Raw genomic sequence first — 25,000 nt, 5'->3', positions numbered from 1 at the left:
TTCTCTTTCAGATTATTAACCAGACCAAAATTTTTGTCCTTATTAGCTATGGAGGTTTTTTTCTATTGTGTCAATCCTAATTATATAAGTTGGGGCGAGATTGTTAAGAGAGGTTTCTGAGTTACTATGATACATCCGTAGCTCTCAATGGTGATACATCTGGGGTCATGTGCTTAGGCCTGAGTCAACTGAATATGTTCTCAGGAGTTCCCACCCACATTATGCCGGGCTCTCACTATGAACTTAATTATTAGTTTCTCATCCTCCTGCACTCACTATTAATACCAGTGTGGGAGGGCTGATTTTTATTTTATATTTTACTGACTAGATAGCTGAATTAGCTAGCTAAAATGACTCAGAATGGAGTTTTCTTAGACTGCTCTAGCAAGGTAAATACCAACTTTAAAACTTTGAGGTGCTGGATGGCTGCACTATAGGCCACCATGGTGCAATAAAGTCTTTGATGAGTTAAGAAAAACGGCGGTGTGGGCGGGGTTGAGAAACTAATAATTAAGTTTATGTGGCCTTACCAACATTTGCTACAATTATCTTAGAACATTTGTGAATGCTCTATTAGAGTATTTCACTATAAAGTGACTGTTCTATTAGAGAGTATAACTTGGAGCTATGTACACTCGAATGCATTTGAGTGCTGTGTTGCAGTTTCCACTGACTGCTCAGTCTATCAGAGAGTATCGACCTATTTTCATGGAATAAGCTCCATAGTTTGAAATATCCGATCCACCTAAATATGCCAGCATATTATGCTGCACTTGATATTTGATGCAGGCCTGTGCTCTACAGATGTTCTTGTGGAGTTTTCAAGCATGGGAAATACATGATGCACGATAATTTTTATGCATACTGTATACGTACTGCGGAGAGTTTTATCCAGGATACACACTGCTTGAAGTATCTTAGTTTACTACAGTGGTATATCCCCAGTATATGGAACAGTTAATCGTTTGTTATTTTAGTAGTTTTTCAGTAAACCCGCATTCACTGATGTTTTACTGAGAGTTTAAACTTAGTAAAATAATTATGTTCCATATACTTAAGTTTACTGACACTTTACTATCAGTATAACTACAGTAAGGCATCTTAACAAATTAGTAAACTAAGAACCTTCAAGCAGTGACATTGCCTTTATCATTTGAATACCATACCTAATGACCTTCTTGGTAGGCAATATCATGTGTTTGTGTTACCAATATTAGACTACTGTGAATTTGACAAACATACAGTTATTAAGTACACATTGATTACATGCATAACAATGACTGATATACCGATTTAAAATCCACCAGTTTCCTTGTAGCGAGTTCCAAATTTGTGTACCATGAAAATAATAATTGCTCTTTGCTAACTCTTGGTACAAATAGCTAAACAATGTGAGCATATTTGCATTATACGAGCAACATGAGAAGTGATGTCAACAGTAACATGAATCAAGTGTTGTGTAGATATGATGGTGATTATGCAAACTAATTTAGATAAGATCGATTTCTGTCAAGACAAGGGTTGCACGATAGCATTGTCGCTCTGTCAGAGTAATACTCATATACAGGAACTGAATGGTGAATAGAAAAATTGTTTTTGAGTGAAGTCTTTCAAGTCGCTTGAAGTGCATGGTAGAGGAAGACGGTGTGAAGCTAGCTGGATGTTGTTTTGGAGATCTTTTTCTGCACTTTGAACACAGAGAAGATGGTGATCAGTAGGGTGGCATTTGATAGAAGATATGCTTTAACAAAATAACCTATTTCCTTGCTAGTTGTGATTGTATGTACATAAATGTGTTGACTGTTGTAGCTGGATAATCCAAATTGACTAGTATCCATACACATTTTTATACAGATTTAAATTACAGAAAATAGAAACGTATATACAACACTCATTAAAGGAACTATAAAATTTCAGTGCACAACTACCACTCATTGCCAATTGGACACACATGCAATGAGTGGTACTGTTAATATAAAACCCGACAGTTTTGAAAAATTAATACTGCAATAGCTAGCTAGTACTTCTGACTTAAATTTTACTTATAAACTGTTTGTAATTCATGATACAACAAATTAGCATAAGATGATGGACCAGGTGGTGATGAAGATGATGGATCAGGTGGTGATGAAGATGATGGTGGCAATGATGGGGGTCTGCCGAGTGATAAAGCAACATTTCCGTGTAGCTGAATATCACCATCACTGATTTCTAATAGGTCCTCATCAGGCTTGTTGAGGTACTTGGTGATCAGTATAAATGCTGGTCTGCTGTTTGGATCAGGATGCCTACACCATAATAATGAAAGGTACATTGTGTTAGCTGCAGTTATATATAAAAGTTGTCACAAGAACATTCTCAAAATACTACTAAGTGTTCAGCCATATATTTAGTGTCTTAATAAACACAAAGTGTGGCTACTATACTTGATAAACCGTAAATCGGGAAATTTTCATTTGAGATAATTTAGTTTAAAAATAAATTCAATGTGTTATATTTTTGTGGACAGCCCACACCACGAAAATATTTTATCAGCAAATAGTTTCGTGCTCCAGAAATGAGCATGCAAGATACGATAAAATTTGATATACGGGTACCTGTTGTGCAATGAATGGGCAATTGTGATGGATGACGGGTCAGCCTCGACCACTAGACACAGTATAATTATGTTAAATTTGCAGCTCGACAGTGGCATGCAAACTTATTCTGGCAGATATTGAAACCCTGACAGTTGGCCATTAGTCTATCTTCTCCAACAGTGTGTTCATTCCTCAAGTGCTTCGACCTCAGTTTTGACTGCTCGACCTCCAAAAAATATTTTGCAAATAGAAAATATTCTAGAGTGAAAATATTTCGCGTAATATATTTTCGTTGGTAGAGGCAACCACGAAATATTCTTACTGTCGAATATTTCCAGATCTACGGTAAGCAGTAATTTTTGTTTGCTTAGCCTAATGCTGCTGCTGGTGGTGGGTGATGGTGGTGATGCTGCTATATAGATGTCTGAGATGTTTTAAATCAACCTAAACACTACAAATAAGCAGGTTATCATCCTCTCCCCTCATATGGGTTGGAGAATTAAATGCACATATGTACATACAACTAGTGTGTATGCCTGTTAACTGTGTAAAGGGTTCATGATTAGGGGCCTGCAAAATATGCTCTTTCTAGTAATTATTCCCGAAATCATTCCCTAATACAGTGTACTTCCTGGAATTCTTGAAATACAACTACTTGCATCTTATTCTTCTGCAACTGTAGAGCAGCCAATTACCAGCAAGTATAAATTGTAGCTTAAAAGATTGAGATTAGAGCAGTCACATTACAGTTGGGGTGACTGTTTTACAGCATTAGGGTAGATGAATGCTCTATTGGAGTATTTCACCTTTTTACTCCGTCTTTATGCTAGCAGTGTTTGAAAGGTGTCTCCAAGAGAATTTATATATAATACTGCAAGAAAAATTTACAAATTATTTCTAAAAATCATTCTATTATTCTGGAATTATTCCTGATTTTTTTTACCACATACCATAAATGAGGAAAGTTTCGCTGGGCAAATGTTTCACAAAGTTTTCCCACTAAATTGAATCAAGTTGTACCATGAAGTTTTTTTTACTGCAAATAGTCTTGGTAAGCCTTAACTGTGAAACTTTTGCTCAGCAAAACTCTACCCATTTACACTATTACTCTTAATTATTCCAGCATATTCAGTGGGTCCTTATTCATGCTTTAATTGTGATATTGCATTTAATTCAGTAATGTATGAAATTTACAAATGTCTTCCAGAGAATCATAGGATCATAACAAATGTACAACAATGAACGTGTGCTATAATCACTAAGTCATAACACCTTAAGATGGCGCTGAAGTAATCAAATGAAGCCTTACAAGGTTAATGGGACATCACGTTTGTGGTCATGCACGAAAAAACACGGAAAACTAATAGAACAAAGCGAAGCGCTTCGAAATATTGAAAGAACCAGCTCTATCAGACTGTCAGGCTACTATTGCTGATACAAGTAACGATATTCACGTACTGACTTCATCACCTTGTCAAAACTCTGGTAACTTCACAGCGAACAACACCAGCTGTCATCGCGTGATTACTGCTTTACGGAGCGCACCCTGTCCAGTTACACTGTCTCACAATTCGTGAAATAACTCCATATTTACTTACCATAGACTCTCAAAATTTGGCAGAGGCTCTGGTGAAGCGTTTCTTTACAGGGCTATGGAAAGATTTTTCACGATTCGCAGTTGACAGGCGTGACATCACTTGTTGAAAAATGCGGGTTTGCATTTTAACCAGTTTCCACGTTGTTATCGTTAAAAAGGATTCCATAGAGTTGTTCTACAAGGTGAGAAACCATAAGAGCCAAGGCGGTTTAGCGCTAGGTTGTTTCTGGGGTGAGTTATTTTTAAAATCGGCTCGTAAGTTCAGAGTTTAATAGCCACGAAATTAAAGCGGGTGATTTCACAGAACTTGGCATGCTAAGCTACAACATTAAAGGCTATCATAAGAACCCTTTAAATGTAGACTACATGGTTCACAAGCGGAGTTCTCCACCACCCTAAAATAGCTAATTAAGCACGTGGGCTAATTTTAATAGTGACAAATGGGCATTGTACGGCTTCACATAATTACTTCAGCGCCACCTTAAGGGGTGTGCAGAATAACTTTGGAATTAGCACATACGTAGGTGGTAAAACATCATGAATGATTCTGGAATAAATGGATAATTTTAATTTATAGTTATGTTACAAAATTTCACTTGTAGTAGCAAAGAAAATTCTCTTGGATACACCTCTCAAACAAAAATCTGGAACAAAGTATGAGATACTCCAATAGAGCAATCACATACCCTAGACTGCTTTATTAGAGTATCTTGGACCTTTAAGTTACAGTTTTGTGTCTACTAATAATTGTGTGATAATTGCAGAAGAAATACATACTGCTTATTTACATATGAAATAATAGGGAATAAATAGGTAAAGAAAATGAATTGCTGAATGAGTACTTGATTTTATAGGAGCACGTTATGCTTGTGTCTGGCCAAATACATACATAAATGGTCACTTGCTGAAATATTTGTAATTTCATCTTTTAGAGAATGGAATGCATATAATTATAGTAACCTTTGATCTTCAATTAGGAGAACACTGAGGTCTTTAAAATCTACTAAGATGCCTACTGCCAGATCATTACAGTGGTTGGAGACCTCCTAAGCAATTTATTCAGATGTTCAATACATTCACTATAATCATACAGTACGATAGTAACTGTATAGTAGGGACCACAAAGCAGTAGACGTGGCCCATGAAATAAAATCACCCAAAAGCCAGCCTTAATTTTCCCTGACGACGATGAGGCAGTATTGGTGAGGTAAAACTAAGCCCAAACAAGCTTTCAGATCGACTCGAAATGCTTTCAACAAGTTGCTACGGAATTTTTCAAAATTTTTATTCGACGGAATTTTCTACTGACTAAGTAAGTAAGTAACGGACTGATGCCTTCAGACAAGCATAACTCGATAACCGCTAAGGCTACGGGCTTGATTTTTTCACTGTTCGATGTCGCTTCGGCCCGACAGGTGCCTTTTGGCATACCGCAGTACGTACAATGCATTTTTCATGGACTTACCAGTGTCCTCCTTTGTGTCCCATTCATCTTTACTGACAGGGAAAGGTGTCAATTTGGCGCGAGCACGTGATGGCTTCCCTTCGAAACAGAAATCATCCGTATTTTTCATAGTGGCTGTTTTGATTGCAAAGGCACTTTTCAAGCAGTTCTTGATTCGTATTGCTGTGTAACGGGTTGAACATAGCCAACAGCGAAGCGTAATGGATACTTCACTTTTCACACGATAATTGATATAGCTGGGGAGCGCGGCGCCATTTCAGATGTTGTATGCGTGGGTTCACCAGTCATAATAAAATTATTTACAAAAAAAAGTTAACAAACAAATACACGAAAAAATTTGGAATTTTCAACTAGAGTAGGGACCATAGCACATCGATAAAAAGTACTGAAACAAGTTGGAGTAGTCCATGATATTAAATCACAGTAAAACAATAAGAAGTGTTATATCCCTACTGTGCTCAAGATACCATAACGGAAATGCACAGTAGGGATATAACACTTCTTATTGTTTTACAGTGATTTAATATCATGGACTACTCCAACTTGTTTCAGTACTTTTTATCGATGTGCTATGGTCCCTACTCTAGTGGAAAATTCCAAATTTTTTCGTGTACTTGTACACATCCTACTATGCAAAAATGTATTTTAACTAGTGCTGAAAGGAATACCAATTTTTACTATTCGAATAGTTGTGAGGTGACTGAATATTTGATTATTTGTTAGTATGAATAAGTATTGAAACAATTGTTAGGGATTAAGGTAACTTACTCGATCTCTGTAAGTGTAGATAGATCATAATAACAGGGTGTGGTCACTGGCTCAATTATTTTTAGATCTACAATGATAACATGGTGAAAACAAGCAATGGTAACCATGTCCATTGAAATATCATGCAACCCGGAGGCATTACAGAAAGATATTAAATGTTAATAGACAAATTTCATAATAATGAAAAATCAGCCATTGCCCCTAGCAACCTAAATTTTACATTATTTGTAGGTGTCAATGTCTTAAGTCTCCTCTCCAAGTTTAAAAGGATATCATATATAAGTCATGAGATATGACATTTTGAAGTTGCAATTTCCCCATACATAGTCACTGAGAGGGGCAACAGTCACCCCTTCTCGGTAATCACACAAATCATGGGATTCAAAGGATGTCATATCTTATGATCTATATACACTATCCATTTAAAACTAGGAGAGATTATTGTTGACATTCACACCTACAAATTATGTAATATTGATATATGTACTTTAGAATTTTTGGTTTTTGTATACGTTGAAATACCTGATTTTTGTGATTGCCCAGAAGGGGCAACTGTAGCCCTCTCACATAGATATGTATGGGAAAACCACAAATTTCAAAATGTCATATCTTATGACATATATATGCTATCCTTTCAAAATTTGGAGAAGTTACTTTAGACATTATCACCTAAAAATAATGGGAAATTCAGGTTGCTAAGGGCAACGGTTATTTCTATATGCTATAAAGCCTTATTATGGAATTTGTCTATTAGTAGGGATCCAGCCTAGTGATCCATATCTCTTGTTACACCACTAGGCTGAATCCCTACTACATTTTTAATTTTAAATATACTAGTATAGAAGATGATCAGGAGAGCTCCAATCAGGGTATTGAGAGGACGGGTGGCAGGGTGGATAAAGGCCTGTTTTAAAAATAAAAGAAGCATATTGGTGCATTAGGCCAACCTATGCATGACATGGACTAGTAAGGGCTGGCTAAAATGAGAGAAATTACAGTACAGGTCTTTGAAGTTGTGCAGCCAGATTCAGCCATCTCCTGGTTGGCCAGACCTCCAATAGATTTTGATTAATAGTTTATAATGTCTGTGGAGAAAAATCTAACTTGCTGTCTCTAGAAGTGGACACACGTAAGAACGTCTGTTGATAAATGCAGTACTTTCCCAATTTTACTCTTCCATATACATATATGTACGTATGCTACAATAAGGTAGGACCTGGCGATTACATAGATGCAAGAAGTTTATTTAACCCTTAAACCCGCAGCCGTTTTACAAAACACAAGCACTTTAAATGCATAATCCAGAAAACTGGATTATACACAAGCCTTTTAAATAAACTAATATAGAACAAGAACTGTTAAAGCTGTCTAAAAACTACAAACACCATGTTACTCACCGTTAAATTTCGCTTTAAATAAGTCTATCCTTCGTTGCATCCTTTCATCCCAGAATTTCACCCTGTGCCTTTAAAGTACAAAAGAACTATCTCTTCATCTTCTTCATTCGCATATCGATACACCAAATGCCATAACTTGGCCGTACTTCATCGTAGAAACATTTTCTTGTTGTCTTCTTGGTCGTCACGTGATGATGATTCCGTTGATATACAATGATCACGTGATTGACCAAATGGCCAGCAAGAACATTAACGATACGGATGTGAAACAAAACAAACTGATTCATCGCTTCGTAGCGCGTGAGTTCCTTGTTATTTGCTAATAGCTTGTATACTGTTACAAAGGGTAGATCTTCCCAAGTTAGAAAACCTCTATTTCTAAGAGATTGGATAAACGCTTTGCAAGATATGCCTCTCTAAAACCATGTATGTAAAATAGCTAAAATATTGTGCGTTTTTCATTTGAGTTTTATCAAATCCAGTTTTCTGGATTATGCGGGCTTAAGGGTTAAACAATTAAATTGCATTTGTGTACTCATACTGTAAATCTACACCTACACATAAAGTTCTCACCAACATCAAATCATTAACTTGTACATTAACTTGGGACACCCTGATGGCGGTGAAAGTCTGTAACCACTGTTGATTACTGAAAGAATCTACAGAGACGTAGAACACAAATTAATATTATGCAGGATATACAAGTACAGTAATTGTGTATGTATACCTCTTTCAAAGGAGTTTCTTCAAAAGGCTTGCACCCCAAACTCCACATCTATAAAGTACACAATCAAATCTCCAGACATCACTGAATGTGGAGTATTTTCTATATTATATTGGAGGGTCTACAGATTAATTGCAATGTAGAACAATATGATTGCTGTGTCATGTGAAAAGATAGCTTACTTCTGGGGCTGTCCATTTAACAGGGATCTTTCCTCCAGATGTGAAGTAGTATTTTTGATCATCCAAATCTCTTGACATTCCAAAGTCAGCAATCTTTGTAGACAGAGGGTAATAACACATGCAGTTGAGCATGATACTGGATGTACACATCTTTAAGGCATTGAATACTATTTTTCTTTCTAGCAATTCTTTTATTTTTCACTTATTATGCTCCATATTTTGCTCAAGAATCATCTATCTTGCTCAGCATTAATCTTTGTTAATTGACCATTTCTAAGTGCAAAGCTACAATTTCACCTTAAAGTGACTGTTCTATTAGAGTATCTCGATCTGTACTTGCTTTTACAACATATAGCAAAAGGCTAGCTAATATTGCTTAACATATGTGACTGTTCTATTAGGGTAAATCGATCACCACTTGCTCTTCCCGTAACAATTACTAGGCATTTGTTGATATTATATCACGTGTGACTGTTCTATTAGAGTATCTCGATCTTTTGTGTAATTTTTATATTCACTTCACAAAATTGCACCAATTATGCCAGCATTTTTCTGATTGCTTTTACCCACGCATTTTGCCAAAAGTTTTGGCGGCATAATCAACACGTCCCTACAATTGAATAAGCAGTAAATGTTTTTTGGTGAGTCAGATTTCACATATGTACATGTACAAAGTATACTGTATGAGTGGCTAAATTTTTAAGGTTTAACTTTTACGACACTCATCATACTGAAAGCTTAGGTGAATGAAATACTAGCAAATGTTGTTTGTGCAAAGTGTATCAGGATTTAAAACTACGTTTGTACAATTATGAGGGTATATGTTGCTTTACTGGTTTTATGCCACTTTTTATTATGCTTTTATTTCACCTATTACGCTATGCTGCACTGCTCAGAATTTTTGCCTATTATGCTCAAATTATTCTCAATATTTATGGCCTCAGTTCCCATATTTTGGTAATAAATTTAAGCAATTAATAAGTGGCTGAAGCACAGATCATATATCCTTGCTTGTCAAAATGCATGTCACAGAGAAGATCGACATACTCAAATAGAAGTCAGCTGCCTGATTGTTCTATTAGAGTTACTGACTGTTCTATTAGAGTATATCAATCTTTTTCTGTGATATGTATTTTGACAAGCAAGAATTTATAGTATTGCAAAAGTATTTTGCCTATTATGCTAGCATTATGCTCAATGCTTCAGGCATCTATTTTGCTCATAATTATGCCAGCATAATAGGTGGGTCCCTAGCCACTTTAAAAACTGCAAACATACTTAAGACAGTCAACGTGAAAAAACCAGTTAACGTGAATTTAATGGCTGTGGCTATAACAGGGTAGAAAGTTCTATTTAAGACTTATACACTGTAGCTTCTGCTTTGTAGAGCAAATTTTAACCCAGCCTTGTAATTGGGATGCTTATTACCAAAACACTATATGTACAGTACATGTAATATTACCTTGCAGATGTCTTGTTCAGTCAACAATACATTCCTGGCTGCTAAGTCACAGTGTACAAATCCTTTGTTAGCAAGCATTCCTGCTGCAATGTCTCTGGTAAATTTCAGCAGAAGTGGCGGTACAGTGTCTGGAACTTCTTCGCCCTCCATTACACTATACAACAAGATGAACATGTATGTACTAGTTAGTGGTGAATAGCTTTTGAATATTAAACATCTACATCATAATAAATGATAAAGACATTATATTGTGTGTGTAAGTTTCACAAATGTTGTGGCTCATGCGTATGCACTCCTAGAGTCCTGGCATATTACATAATATATTGTAGTATGGTGTGTGGGCAGATCAAAGGCTGCCGCCAGCGTTACAAATCAGTTGTAACCTGGTGTACAAATAATTGTAGCATGGCTAAGTACCCCTTTTTGGCCACACAGTCTGGCCACTAATTAATTCAAAGACTAGTTTCAAATTAAACCAAACACCAGACCAACACAGGAAGTCACAACACAAGCCTAATAAATACATCAAGGACTGACAAGGAGGCAAATTGCTCTGAAATGAATAAACACACAACACTGCACTCATCTGAATGAAAGGGAAGCAGTACAACTGCCTAAGCTGAGTCAGTAACTGTATACCACACACTTGTTCATCGATAAATAAGCTAACCAAGGTTATTACAGCGCTGCACCACTCAAAAATGAATATCAGAAACTTTGGCTACACCACCCGTCTAAATGATGCGAAGCAGTATTGATGATGGCACCCCGCACTCATGCATGGCAAACGCGCTACCAATGAATTAACTAACCAAAAATACAGCGCTTTCAATCTAGCATAAGCAAGAAAAGCACAAGGATGAGTATTGAGGTATTTCTTAGTGCTGTGATAATGCTCAAAATAAGCATGAAGGAGCTGGGCTTCAATGAAGTGAGATTTTGAACACTAAGAATTACCTTATGACACATCCTTGTGCTTTTCTTGCTTATGCTAGCGCTGTAACTTGAGAACAAGATGTTGAAACAACTTGTAACTGCCTTCATTAAACTAGACATTTAATTACTTTTCATATGGTGCCCAGTATAAGGACAAGGGATCTTATGTTCAAGCTCTGTGCTTGATAATTGAACTGCTGTAGTTCATGGTTTTCTGTTGAGATATCCACCTGTGACCTATTAAAACTTTAGCATTAAATAACTTTTGTCATATCCTTTAATAAAGAAACAATACACATCAGGATGATCCTTGTACATAGTACTACACAATCGTCAGCATTGAAGGTCCAAAGCTTTAACATAATCCCTGCAAATGGAAATTTTAGTGATTTCGTTTACTGCCTATGTGAGAAAACTATTTGTTTTTATTATAGATTACTAATAGGCTAGCATAATTCATCAATTATGGACCACCTAAGCTTTCACACATCATAACTCAGCCATCCAATATGGTAAAAGTACCAAAATTTAAATTACAATTAGAGCTATTATCTATAAAAGCACATCTTGAATTTCATTCCCAAAACCACAAGTATGTAAGAGTAGTGTGGATTACAGATGACTGTGCACACCTATCACTTATCGACCATGCCTACATATTATTAACTTATGTACAAATTACATTTTGCATTATCGACCACTTCAACTAAAAAAGGAATACTGAACTATGAATTTGAACAACTAATACAACTATGCAAACAACTTTACCACTAAGATGAGATGGGTCTCTACCTAAAGTATGAATTCAATTGAACCTACAGTCTAAGAGTTATTCACAAATCAATTAGCTAAAACTACATCCACATATCTCACACATATATAGTTCATTATCAACTTTCAAGCACTGGCTATGCATCCACTTCTTGCAGCTATTATTTGTACATTCAACCCATTCAGTCATTAACTTGCCAGCGCTTGAAAGGTCATCTTGATATAGCCCAAAACACACCGCATATTCATTGTTGGATATCTCATTGTTCTGTATTCCATATTCGTCACAGTCATTATCAGCTGCAGCCTCTATTTCAGAATCAGAAGATGGTTGTAGCATTGCTGCTGCTGCTACTGTTGCCTTTTTCACAGACTTACCAGTCTTTTTTGTTTTCAGTTTTGCTCTCTCTTCCTCTTTCTTTTTCTTCAATTCAGCTTTCCGTTTCTTTTCTTCTTCCTTCTCTTTACGTTTCTTCTCACGCTCCTCCTTTCTCTTTGCCTTTTGCTCCTCTTCCTCTCTTTTCTTTTTTTCCTTTTCAACCAAAGCTGTTAGTGATTTGGCACTTGTAAGCACTCGTGCTGTTGATTTACTTTTGCTCTTTGTGGTTGATGGTTCCCCAAAATATTCTTTAAATTTGGAAATCAATTCCCTTGTCTGTGATAAACTTTTTGAGGTACTACGACATGATTCATCTCTTGGTAGTGCAGCTTCATTGGCTGCTGTACTATCACTTTCATTCGCTTTAGTGACAAGTTCACTTACTGGGGTTGAAGTGACACTATCCAAGACAGACTGCTGGCTGTGTGGCTCATTTACATCTGCCAAGGAATTGTTCAATTCCAGACCATTTGGTAAGTCATCAGGATGCTCTTGCTGTAGCCATGCTACATACATGCTATCGTCATACATATCATAACCATTATCATACCTTCTTTGGAACAAAGAAAGTTGATCTTCATTAAACGAGCTGGTAGAAGATTCTGCACCACTCTTGTCTAAACTCGAGCTTGTTTCATCATGTCGACTGCTAAGAGACTCATCTAACTGGGCTACTTCAGAGTCAGCATCATAAGGCTTGATTGCAGTTGGGTCAAAAGGATAAACAACAACCTTTCAAAATCCTGATATAATGGTACTTGGCTGTATAGATTGGATCCAAGCTTTGTTGAACAGTGTAGAAAATTGAAACTTGGTTACAACTTTACCAGGTTATCAGTCATGTATTCGTGGCAAACTCTAGCCCAGTGCTTTTTTAGAGGGCTAAAGAAGCTTACATCCAGGGGTTGGGCCACATGTGTAGTGTGGGGTGATAGACAAAACAAGACAATGTCATTTTCTGCTGCTACCTTTATAGCTTTGAGATTGTAGTGGGAAGAATGTCCATCCAAAAGTAAAATTACTGGCCACGAAGGAGGGATATTTTTTATAAATAGCTTTATTAACCACTCCACGAAAAGCTCATGATCTGTCCAATCTTGGGGGGACATTCCATATATTGTACCAGGGACTTCTCTTCTCCTCTGGTACATTCGTGGTTTAGTCGCTCTCCCTTGAAGACAACCATAAGTGGTAACATTGTACCAGCAGTATTGGCACATGATATAACAGTGATCTGCATCTTGTTTCCTGAGGACGAGCCATGAACTTTTTTGATTCCTTTCAGAGCAATACGTTTGAGTTGCTTGTGATCGAGTGGCATACCAGTCTCATCCATATTATAAATACAGTTGGGCATTTCCATCAAACCACCATCATCAATAAGCAAGGCAAAATAATGATCCAGGGACGACTGGTTTACTGAACTAAATCGACAATATGAAAGTGGATCTGCTGATCATAATAACAATTCTGGATGTCTCTTCGTAAATCTAAACCACCATCCCTCTCCATTGAATTTAAAACCCTCTTTTCCTCTTTTTTTTCTACCAGCCTCTTCACACCTTGTATAGAGTTTTCATCACGTGATTGAAATTAGAAGCCGCCATTTTGTTGCACAGGTAGCAATGGTGTTATGCGTGATAGTCGACTGTTCAAGTCGTTCTGACAATGGCAGCGGAATATCTTTCTACGGCATTCCTACTGTGACTGATCGATACGGAGAAGCAGAGCTTGAACTACGGAAAAAGAGGAGAGACGGATATTTGGCTGCTATTTCCAGGGCAGATTTAGACCTGACTGCACTACACAATTACAAGATTTGTGAAAAGCACTTCCATTCTGGCAAGCCAGCTTATCTCTATAATACAACGGATCCTGACTGGTTACCCACCTTGCACCCTGGCCACAAGGAACATGGGAGTGCTGATACAGCGGATGTCACAGCTTCAGTGGATAGATGAAGAAGAGCTCAAGAAAGAGAGAAGTGGAAGAGGATAGAAGAATTGTTGCCCACTTTAGTAGCAGAGGAAGTCCAGGTAATTGTTGCAGAAGAGGTTAGACTAGTTGCCACAGAGCAAATAGAAATTGCAAGAGAGTACTTTAGACCAGTGGACAGTTGTGAGTGCTCAAGCAAGATTGAAAGTCTGCAGAAGGAACTTGCTAAGAGTAAAGAGCATGCTACATCTCTAACAATGGAACTTAAAAAACTCACTTTTAATGAAGAATGCTTAGTAGATGACGATTTTGCGAAGACTCACACTGGTTTGCCTAATGCCAAAACTGTAAAAGCTGTTTTTGAGCACGTGCTCAAGACTGCCATCAGATGGTGTAACCAAGTTATCACCATTTCAAGAATTCATGTGTGTGTTGCTCAAGTTAAAAATGAATAGTGGAATATCTGGCATATCGTTTTGGAGTCTCACTGTCGACAGTATCCAGAAGATTCTTAAAGTGGTTGAAGCAGATGGATTTACGACTAAGCAATTTGATATTGTGGCCAGACCGTGAAGCTCTTCATACAACAATGCCAGCCTGCTTTCAAGCCTCTTTTGGGAAGAAAGTTGCTATCATTATCGATTGCTTTGAGATTTTCATAGATCGACCACCCAACTTGCAAGCTCAAGCCAGCACCTGGTCCAACTATAAGCATAATAACACTGTAAAGGTGCTTATTGGCATTACACCCCAAGGAGTAGTGTCGTTTGTGTCAAAATGTTGGGGAGGCCGAGTAAGCAATAAATACCTAACAGACCATTGTGGTCTTTTAGGCAAGTTGCTACCTGGAGATGTTGTTTTGGCTGACAGGGGATTTGACATTGCTGAATCTGTTGGTTTAATGCAAGCTAGTTTGCATATTCCAGCATTTACTAGGGGTAAACAACAGCTTTCAGTCATAGAAATCGAAGACACAAGGCAAATTGCAAATGTTCGTATTCATGTTGAACGGGTGATTGGCTGTGTAAGGCAGAAATACTCTATTTTGCTGAGCACTGTACCAATTGATTTTGTAACGAAGAGGGCAAATGAAGAAGTGCCTATTCTAGACCATATTGTCCGTGTCTGCTGTGCCTTGAACAACCTATGTGATTCCATTCTTCTGTTCGAATAGCACAATGTTTACTTTGTTAACTACTACTATTGTACTATACATAGTGAACATTTTTATTCATGTACATACACTGTTAACATTTTATTACATGTATACTAATAATCACTTCTTTGATTTTCTTTTCCCTTTTGATTTGCTGAATCTGGGTAATATTCTGCAATCTGGGCAGTACCATTTTCCCTTTGGCACAGAATCTGCCTTAATTTTTAAGCACTTTAAATGGAACCATTCAATGGTACAATCTAGATTGTCACACTGTATCATCTCGCCAATTTCTGGGCCATTGCAGTAACAAAAAGTTTGACTAGGTGGTGGCCTGGTTTCGTCTGATACGTTGCTGCTACACTGAGAATTGTCTACATGTCCCTGAGATGAACTGTGGCCATGAGTTTCCAAAGTACTGCTATCAATTGCAATCTCATTGGGTGTAGTGAGGGGTCGTGTGTACCAACTACCCAATAATTCAGGAAGCAAGCAAGTCCTGAAAAAAGCTTCTGCTTTTGGTACACATTTATTCTTCCAAAACGCATTGTTTCTGGAGATTCTTTCAATGTAAATTGTAGACTCCTCGTTTCCAGAGAAGGTACACACACAGAAATCACAATAATCAACATCACTGTCGTGGAGCGGTGGTGATATTGAGAATCCTGCTGTTACACAACAAACAATTAACTGAATTACGTACAAATTTATTATTCATGATTATGTCATTATAATTACATCATACAATAATGTTATAAATATTGTTGATTATGTAATTTGAATCAGTCTATGAAAATTATGACTCGAGTTACAGTTGAAAACAGCGGTCGTCCTACATCGGCTCCACAACATAGAATTTTGGCACAGTGAGCAGGGTATAGGACCCCTCCACGACGACGTGATGTCAGGTCCAATTCGAATGTTGATAGGACCAGTGAAAGGACGATTGCATCGTTATATGGAAGAGGCTTCTGCCATTCTTTCTTCTCCAGTCGAAGAAAAGACGATTGAGGAACTAGAGTTTCAGGTGGAAGAGATAATAAAACGTGTTAATACAAGTGTTTCTCTTATAGAGCGATGTAATCGCGATTGGGCGAATTTGCTGAGAGATGTGAAAGACGAGGAAAAGGTCAAGGAGGAGAAAGAGTTTGAGAGGGCAGCAGATAGTAAAGATGGCTATATTGAAGCGCTTCTGGATGCGGGAGATGTGGTAGCTCGACTCGAAGCTAGACTGAGGCAGATAATGAGAAAGAGAGAGCAACTGCAAGCTAAGGTACAAGAACCCACAACACAATTGTTGCATAATGAAAGCTTGAGTTTACCTAAGACTTTAGAAGCAACAAGCTTGAGGGTTAATCTGCCAAAGATTCAGTTGCCAGTGTTTAATGGCAACATTCACAATTGGCAGGAGTTTTGGGATATGTTTCAGTCTTCTATTGATGAACAAAATCTACCTGCAGTTTCTAAATTCAGTTACTTGAAGGTTTGCCGAAGGGACCAGCACTGTCAGCAATTCAAGGGATTCCCATTACCAGTGAGAATTATGAGGTAGTCACCAAACTTCTAAAGGATAGATTCAGAAGAAGGAAAGTGATAGTAGAATCTCTTTATTCTAAGCTACAGAACCTTCCTAAGAGCGATGGTAAGTTCAGTATGTATCTGAAACAATAGAAAAGCTTTTAAGACAGCTAGAAGCTCAGGGAGAGCTTATCAATAACCAGAGAACTCTTATTCAGCAGATAATGTCTAAATATCCTGTTGAGGTCATTGTTAGGCTGGAGGAGTCTAAAGACCCTGCTGTACCATGGGATATGGAATCCTTAAGAAAAGCGATTAGTCACTACATCACAATACAAGAGAATGTACAACGTTATTGTGGTGATACCAATGTGAAAGGGCAACATCTACAACGTTTTTGTTTCACAAACACGAAAGGGCATTCCATGACAAAACAAGTCAGACCTTTTAAGGAGAGCCCAAGTAGTTCAGCTGAAGTGTTGACTGCTGGTTCTTTGAAAGTCAATAAGGGTAGTAGTAAACCTTCCTTACCTTGTATTTTCTGTAAGGGGGAGCATTTTAATGACATGTGTAATCAGTATCCTTATCTAGATGATAGGAAGAAAAGGCTTAGCCAAAAAGGTAGATGTTTTATATGTTTGAAGTTGGGACATACACTTAGAAATTGTATGAGTTCTCAAAAGAAATCATGTTGTCATTGTGGTCAGAAAGGATACCACAATAGATGTTTTTGTCCAGTGAGAAGGATACTGATACTGTGGTTGTTGCTGGATCGATCCGAGGAATCACTCGAGAGTCCTACTGATATGAAATTTGTTCAGAAGTCTGATCAACCAGAACGATCCTTGGCTGTTGATTCTGGTACGACTCCAATGCTGTTGGCCTATGGAGAGAAAGTGTTATTGCAAACAGCAACCGTCCCAATACAGGGATTTGATAGTTCATTTACAGTCTCTGCTCATGTTTTGTTGGATAGCGCCAGCCAAAGGACATTTATGACTGACAGTTTGGCGAAACAGTTAGGACTGAAGCCTGAGCAAAAGGAGTTATTGTCTATAACAACCTTTGGAGCAGGAAAAGCCACTAATATTGATACTTATGTGGTTAAATTTAATGTGAAATTGAAAGATGGATCGTCCATGTTACTGTTTGCTAACGTTCTCAAGTAAATAACTGGGAATATTCAACGGAGTCCTCTACATCAAAACGACGTAGAATTTTTAAAGTTGATACCAAGTCACAAATTGGCTGACCCTATTCCATGTATTCAGCAGACATCCACTATTGATCTATTAATAGAATCAGATTACTTTTGGGATATTGTTGGTGGTGATAAAGTTACATTACCTTCTGGGATGTTTATGTTACCTTCCAAATTCGGCTACATTGTTACAGGGAGATCTCCTGGAACCAACAAAGATAGTCAGAGTGGAAATTACTGTGCTTTGTTTGTTGCTGCTGAGTTCACAACGGAGTTTGTGGAAAGGAAATTTTGTGAGTATAGTTTACAGTGCTCTGCTAATTCGTCAGTAGTAAAGAATCCTGATCTTGAGAAGTTTTGGTGCTTGGAAACAATTGGAATAACAGATCCTTTTAACACGGATGACAATGATCAGGCCCTAAGGAAATTTTGTGATACTGTCAAATTTGAGAATGGAAGGTACTATGTTTGTTGGCCCTGGAAGTCAGATAGTGTTGTGTTACCTGATAATTTTCATGTTGCTGTTCGAAGAATGAAATCACTCACTTGTAGACTTCGTGAAGACACCAAGTTGTTGGTGAAGTATGATAGCATCATTAAGCAACAGCTTGCTCAGCAAGTTATTGAGAGAGTAGATGACAATGTTCCTTCAAACACTACTAGGACTTACTACCTACCCCATCATCCGGTGCTAACACCTGGTAAGACCACCACAAAAATACACATTGTGTATGATGCTTCTTCCAAGGTAACGTGTTATGTGAATAGTTTAAATGAGTGTTTGTATAGAGGCCCGGTTATTTTACCTGACCTTTGTGGCCTTCTTATCAGGTTTCGTATGTATCCAATTATTATTTTAGCAGATATTGAAAAGGCTTTTTTACAAGTGGGAATATGTGAGGAAGACCGAGATGTAACACGGTTTTTATGGTTGGATGACACAGCTAAGGTGGATGCTGAAAATAATTTAGCTACTTACCGGTTTGGCCGTGTACCTTTCGGTATGATTTGTAGTCCATTCTTACTTGCAGCGACAATAAAGTTTCACCTTCAAAAGGAAGGGACACCACTTGCTTTGAGGATATTGAATAACATTTATGTAGACAATGTTTTAGTTGGATTGGATTCTACTAGTGAAACATCTGGAATATATGAAGAAGCTAAGTCTAAATAAAGAGAACAGCAATGAACTTGCATGAATAGAGCTCTAATTGTCTTAAGTTTATGGAATCTCTTCCAGAGTGTGAGAAGTCAGCAACTAGTTGTGATAGTGTCAAAGTATTAGGATTATTATGGAATCAGAATGATGATACCTTTAGTATACCAGGAAGTATACAAATGACTAAGTTGGATGTAGCAACAAAGCATGATGTTCTGCATAGTGTTTCCAAGATTTTTGATCCATTGGGATTGTTTTCTCCTGTTACTTTATATGGAAAAGTATTTTTGCAAAAGCTGTGGGCTCTTAATATAACATGGGATGAGCCATTGTCTACAACTCTACTAATGGAATGGAATCAAATTGTTCAACAGCTTTCTGAAATTTCTGAATTTAGGATTCCTCGACTTGTGGGAGATGCACAGGGAACAGACTATCAGTTGTTGATATTTTGTGATGCATCTGTGAAGGCCTATGCAGCTGTGGTATATTTGAGATTTAAAGATGGTACCAATTTCCAAACTAACCTTTTGTTTGCTAAGATGCGTCTCGTACCTGTTGGAAGGAAATCTTCATTGAAACATTTGACAATTCCACGACTTGAACTATTGGCCATGTTGATTGATGTTCGAGTTGCCAACTTTATTGTGAAAGAATTGAGAATAAAATATCTGAAAGGATATTATGGTCAGATTCACAATGTGTATTACACTGGTTAAAAACAAGTAAGCCCCTTTCTGTGTTTGTTGAAAACCGCATTAGAGAAATCTGTATGGAGAAGGATATAACATTTCGATACATTGCTTCAAATCAAAATCCCTCAGACTTAGTTACACGAGGTTTATCTGCATCGGAAATTGACACATCTACTTTGTGGTGGCATGGTCCATCATGGCTTCAAGTTGGGGATTGTCCGTGGCCAGTTTGGAGCTTTTCTGATGTTATTCCTGAAGTGTTAGCCCAAGTGAAGAGTGAAGCAAAGGGACCATCATTAACTGAAGTAAGTAATGTAGCTGGAGTTGACCAGAATGTCACCTAGTGGTATCAACGAGAAACGCTTCTCTTCTCTTAGAAAGCTATTGCGGGTGACAGTGTTTGTAATGAGGTTCATTAAAAGAATGGTTTGGGATCGAATTAAGGAAGAGAAACGTTGTAAGTGGAAGTTGGTAACCACTGTTTTTGATAGTTTAAGGGAGAGGGAGCCAATAACCTGTCAAGAGATCAGAACAGTGTCTTTGTTGTGGGTATCCTTTGTCCAACATAAAAAATTTAGTGATGTCTATATTGCTATTGAGAATAAAAAGAACAATTGCTTGAAGATGTAATTAGGCCTGGAGATTGATAATCTTGGTATATTAAGGTGCCATGGAAGATACTCTAATTCTGATCTTGCAGAAGAGGTGAAGTGTCCTAAGCTTCTGCCTCGCCGAGAACATTTTACACAACTCATTATACAGGAAATTCATAGACGCCTTATACATGATGGTGTGTCACACACTTTATGTCAAGTCCAACAGGAGTATTGGGTGCCTCAAGGTCGGGCGGAAGTAAGATATGTAATTGGTCAATGTTTGATCTGTAAACGTCACAGTAGACCAAGTTTTTCCTTGCCTAATATGCCACCATGGCCTAAAGAGCGGGTATCAAGATCAACTCCCTTTCAATATGTTGGTCTGGACTACCTTGGTCCAGTTCAAGTGAAAGAGGGAGATAAGCTAGAGAAGATGTGGATATGTTTGTTCACATGTCTAACAATCAGAGCTGTACACCTAGAGTTAGTCAAAGGGCTTTCATCTGAGTGTTTCTTGGATTGTTTGAGGAGGTTTATTTCTAGAAGAGGAAGACCACATTTGGTTATTTCCAATAATGCCCCTCAATTTAAATTAGTCAATACAACCATAGATCATCAGTGGAGCAAGGTGTTTAAGAACCATGAATTATTGAGCTTTTATTCCCAGGAAGGTATCACTTGGAAGTTCACCACAGCTCTAGCCCCATGGCAAGTTGGCTTCTATGAGAGACTAGTGGATTTAGTAAAGTAAAGTTTAAGGAAGGGAATTGGATGTAAATTGCCATATTGGGACAAACTCTTGACTATGTTGACAGAGGTTGAAGCTGTTATTAATACGCGTCCCCTGACCTACGTCTATCGTGACTTCCTATCTGGATTCACCTTGACCCCATCTCACTTCTTGACAGGTGATTTGGATATGGCTTTACCTTTCTCTTCCGATGACTATGATGATGTTGAGTGTCTGCCAAAGAACAGTTCAACTAAGGAATTGACAGTTTATTGGGAAAAGAGTCAAAAACAGCTTAATCAATTTGGGAAGCGTGGAGACAAGATTATCTGTTGACATTGCGAGAAACTTTACCTTTATTTCACAAAGGATAGCGAACACAAGTTACTGGACAACCTAAATTGGGGGAAATAGTATTAGTGAGAGATGATAATTTACCACGCAGGGCATGGAAAATGGCAAAAATAAAACAGTATACTTTCAGTAAAGATGGACAAATTTGTTCAGTTATTCTTCTTCTACCCAATAAACATGAAGTGAGTAGAGCCATAAATCAATTATCTCCTTTAGAGATTCCACCTCCACCTGATACAGATGTTGATGAGCAGCCACCAGTAACTGATGCACAAAATAGTAAACATGAAGAATCTAGTAGACGGAAGTCCATGAGAGCTGCAGCAATCCAAGCACATCATAGAATTGCCAAGTATTTCAGTGAAGAGGTGGCTACTATGATGTTTTCTTTTCCCCCGGGAGTGTCGTGGAGCGGTGGTGATATTGAGGATCCTGCTGTTACACAACAAACAATTAACTGAATTACATACAAATTTATTATTCATGGTTATGTCATTATAATTACGTCATACAACAATGTTATAAATATTGTTGATTGTGTAATTTGAATCAGTCTATGAAAATTATGACTCGAGTTACAGTTGAAAACAGCGGTCATCCTACATCGGCTTCACGACAATCACAGACAAATATCTGTGTCTGCACCTGATAATAGTAGGCATGGTTATGATCTAGGCTGATTTGTCCATTCACTTCAATAAGACAAAAATTCTTATCCTTTGCAACAGCAGCTGATATGGATTCATCACGATGACAATAAGGGCATTTAATTTCAAACACACCTTTGGGACAGCAGTCACAATTGATGATGCCATCTGGAGATGCCCCAATGTAAGGCCATTGTGGATTAATGAACAACCAGCATTCAGCTACATGCAAGTTTGTATGCTTGGATTTAACTGTTTTTTGTACCTTTCCCTGGCTTGCTTTTCATGTCTACAACCCCAGCTTGTCTGCTTGGATGTAAAGCTGAAAGCATCGCGATAACAAATACTTTTTACCAAGCTCTGAGCCGGGTTGGTTACATCGGAGTGACAGACAGCCTTCATCCGAGATGCAGTAACTCTTCCAGCCCTGTACTTAAACCATAGTGGTGTTTTACTTTGCTTCCTTGTTTCCTTCTCCACAACCTGTGACATGTCATCAGTTATTTCTATAGAAACTTTTTCACAGGCATTCAACAAATCAGGGTAATTTAGTTTGCAGCTATCTGAAGTACGGAGTGATGCTAGTGGTTTGGGGAAATTTGAAAGTGATACTTTTGGAATATATCTATCTGAATGTGGTGGAACTAATGATAGAATTGCTGGCTTTGTATATCACACAAGCTCAGATTGTTAAAAAATTGCTCAATTTTTGTGTCTGTTGGTATTATTGAAACTGGTCTATCTGAGTTGGTTTCACTGCCCTCTAACATTTCATCCAATTTTCTCTTCTTTCCTCGTGCCAATATGAAGTCAATATCTTTGATCTCCAAGTACTCAACTGCTGTTGATGCTGAAGGTATTATCCAACCACATTGCTGTTGTGTGCAAGTTTGTACTTCTTCCATTTGGTACAGAGCCTCCAAATAAAACAATAATGTTGCAACATGTGTGCACACTTCTCCTAGCCCTGCCATGCAGTTACAACGTGTACAGGAAATTTCACCAGTGGTTTCAATGATGACCCAACACTTCAATGGAGTCTCACTCAGCCGTTGTGAATGACGGACCTACACATTAGAACAAACAAGAGTTTAAACATTAATTTTATTCAACACAATGCAGTGTAATAATAGTACAAGAAATGCATGTAGATGTTGCTGGCAAAAAAAAGAGCCAGAAGTTGTACGAAATAGGTACTCACTCAACCAGTAGTGAGATACTTGTCAGCAACTTTATGAGTCTTAATCTCTTTCACCCATCCACAAACAAACTGGTTATATGCCTCTAGGCCTTTACGGGCTTTAAACTGCTTAGCTGTGACGAAACTAGTCTGTAGTACTAGGTAGGACACCAAATCACACACATCTACAGGAGGTGTCACATCCACTTCTTCCCCAAACAGACTGTCAGATAGAGGATCTGTTCCATTAATAACTGAGATTTTGGCAAGGTACCTGTCTTTGGCATTAGGTGGCAGGTTTTTGGCGTATAACGATAAACGCTGCATGAGTCCTGTTCCATACGCAACACATGTGCAGACAAATGGCGGATTTGAAAAATTACGTAATTTAGATCACGCGATGAAAACACTCTATAACTTCTCTTTTAGTCTTACCATTGCCCATCTTGCAAGCCTTCACCAAAAATTCTGCCAATAGACCACTTTACCAGAAGCCATGGAATGTTAACTGGATAATAAATTAGCTATTATATAATAACTGGAGTACTATATATTATGGCAGATGGATTGCCTTCTTGAAAAATGCTATTATCTGGCCTATGCTTTGTCACAAGTCTATGAAACTAGTTTCATTAATGCAGGTATGGTCTGGGGATAACTGACAAGGTCAATCAGAGCCTTGCTTATTACTTGTATGGGTGCACTCAGTTGTAGCATGATAATAAACACTCCTTTATCTCCCTGTTAAAGTGTTCTGAGGCATTGCAAATGCTGTTTTACATCAGTAAGGGAAACCACTGAACATATAACAGCAGTGTAGTCATAATGCTTGTTGCACTGTGATCATTTTGATATGAAAACTAGTCATCGAGTACCTGTAGTTCATCTTACACTATGACTTTTGATGGAATTCAACCTTTATTACTACTGACACTCACATTAGCATTGCCACAGACCATACAGGATAGCAGTTTAAACTAAAATCAATTATAATAGTAAATTACACACCCAGCGAAGTATTTAACAACAGAGCAAAGTATTCAGTAACAGAATGGGAGTATAACATTATTGACCTTTACTGCACTGTCATTAAGGATTGATTATGGCTTGTAGGACTGGATACTGATACGTGTATTTTCTAGCGTCTGAACAAAGTGAAAGAGCAGGAAAAAAAGCTCCCACATGAATGGGGTGTGGTATTGCATCATGTCATCACGTGACACAAGGGTATTTATATGCAGGGCCGCCCAGAGAAATTAAGGAGCCCAGGGCAAAGAGTTAAACTGGGGGCCCTTGACCCAAGTTGTAAGGTGAAGACCAAAAAAAAAAGGTCACAACCTGCTGGCAATGACAAGAACTACACGTCACCAACCATATCTCCTTATCTATAAGCTTGCTACACTGCTCCTCTGAAGAATACTGTGACTGCTCTATTAGAGTATTTAGATCTGACTGCTCTATTAGAGTATATCAATCTTTTAAACAGGTATTCAGGGGGGCCTCCTGGGGCCCCTTTCAGGCTGGGGCCCGGGGCAAAATGCCCCAGTTGCCCCCTCCCCCCCGTGGGCG

General features: G+C 37.9%; 1 long non-coding RNA gene and 1 pseudogene across 1 annotated transcript; both read right to left on the bottom strand.

Annotated features, from left to right (window-relative positions):
• Positions 1-25,000, bottom strand: part of LOC136255262 (uncharacterized) — an 85,769-nt pseudogene that overhangs the window by 33,901 nt on the left and 26,868 nt on the right.
• Positions 1,973-10,249, bottom strand: LOC136256071 (uncharacterized). Its single transcript, XR_010701299.1, has 3 exons — positions 10,175-10,249; positions 6,410-6,476; positions 1,973-2,288 (listed from the first exon to the last, which is right to left on the bottom strand). It is a non-coding gene; the product is annotated as an uncharacterized lncRNA (long non-coding RNA).

Source organism: Dysidea avara, chromosome 5, assembly GCF_963678975.1.
Source record: "Dysidea avara chromosome 5, odDysAvar1.4, whole genome shotgun sequence".
Lineage (NCBI taxonomy): Eukaryota > Metazoa > Porifera > Demospongiae > Dictyoceratida > Dysideidae > Dysidea > Dysidea avara.
Note: the sequence above shows the minus strand (reverse complement) of the source record. Positions and strands in the feature narration are given on the sequence as shown.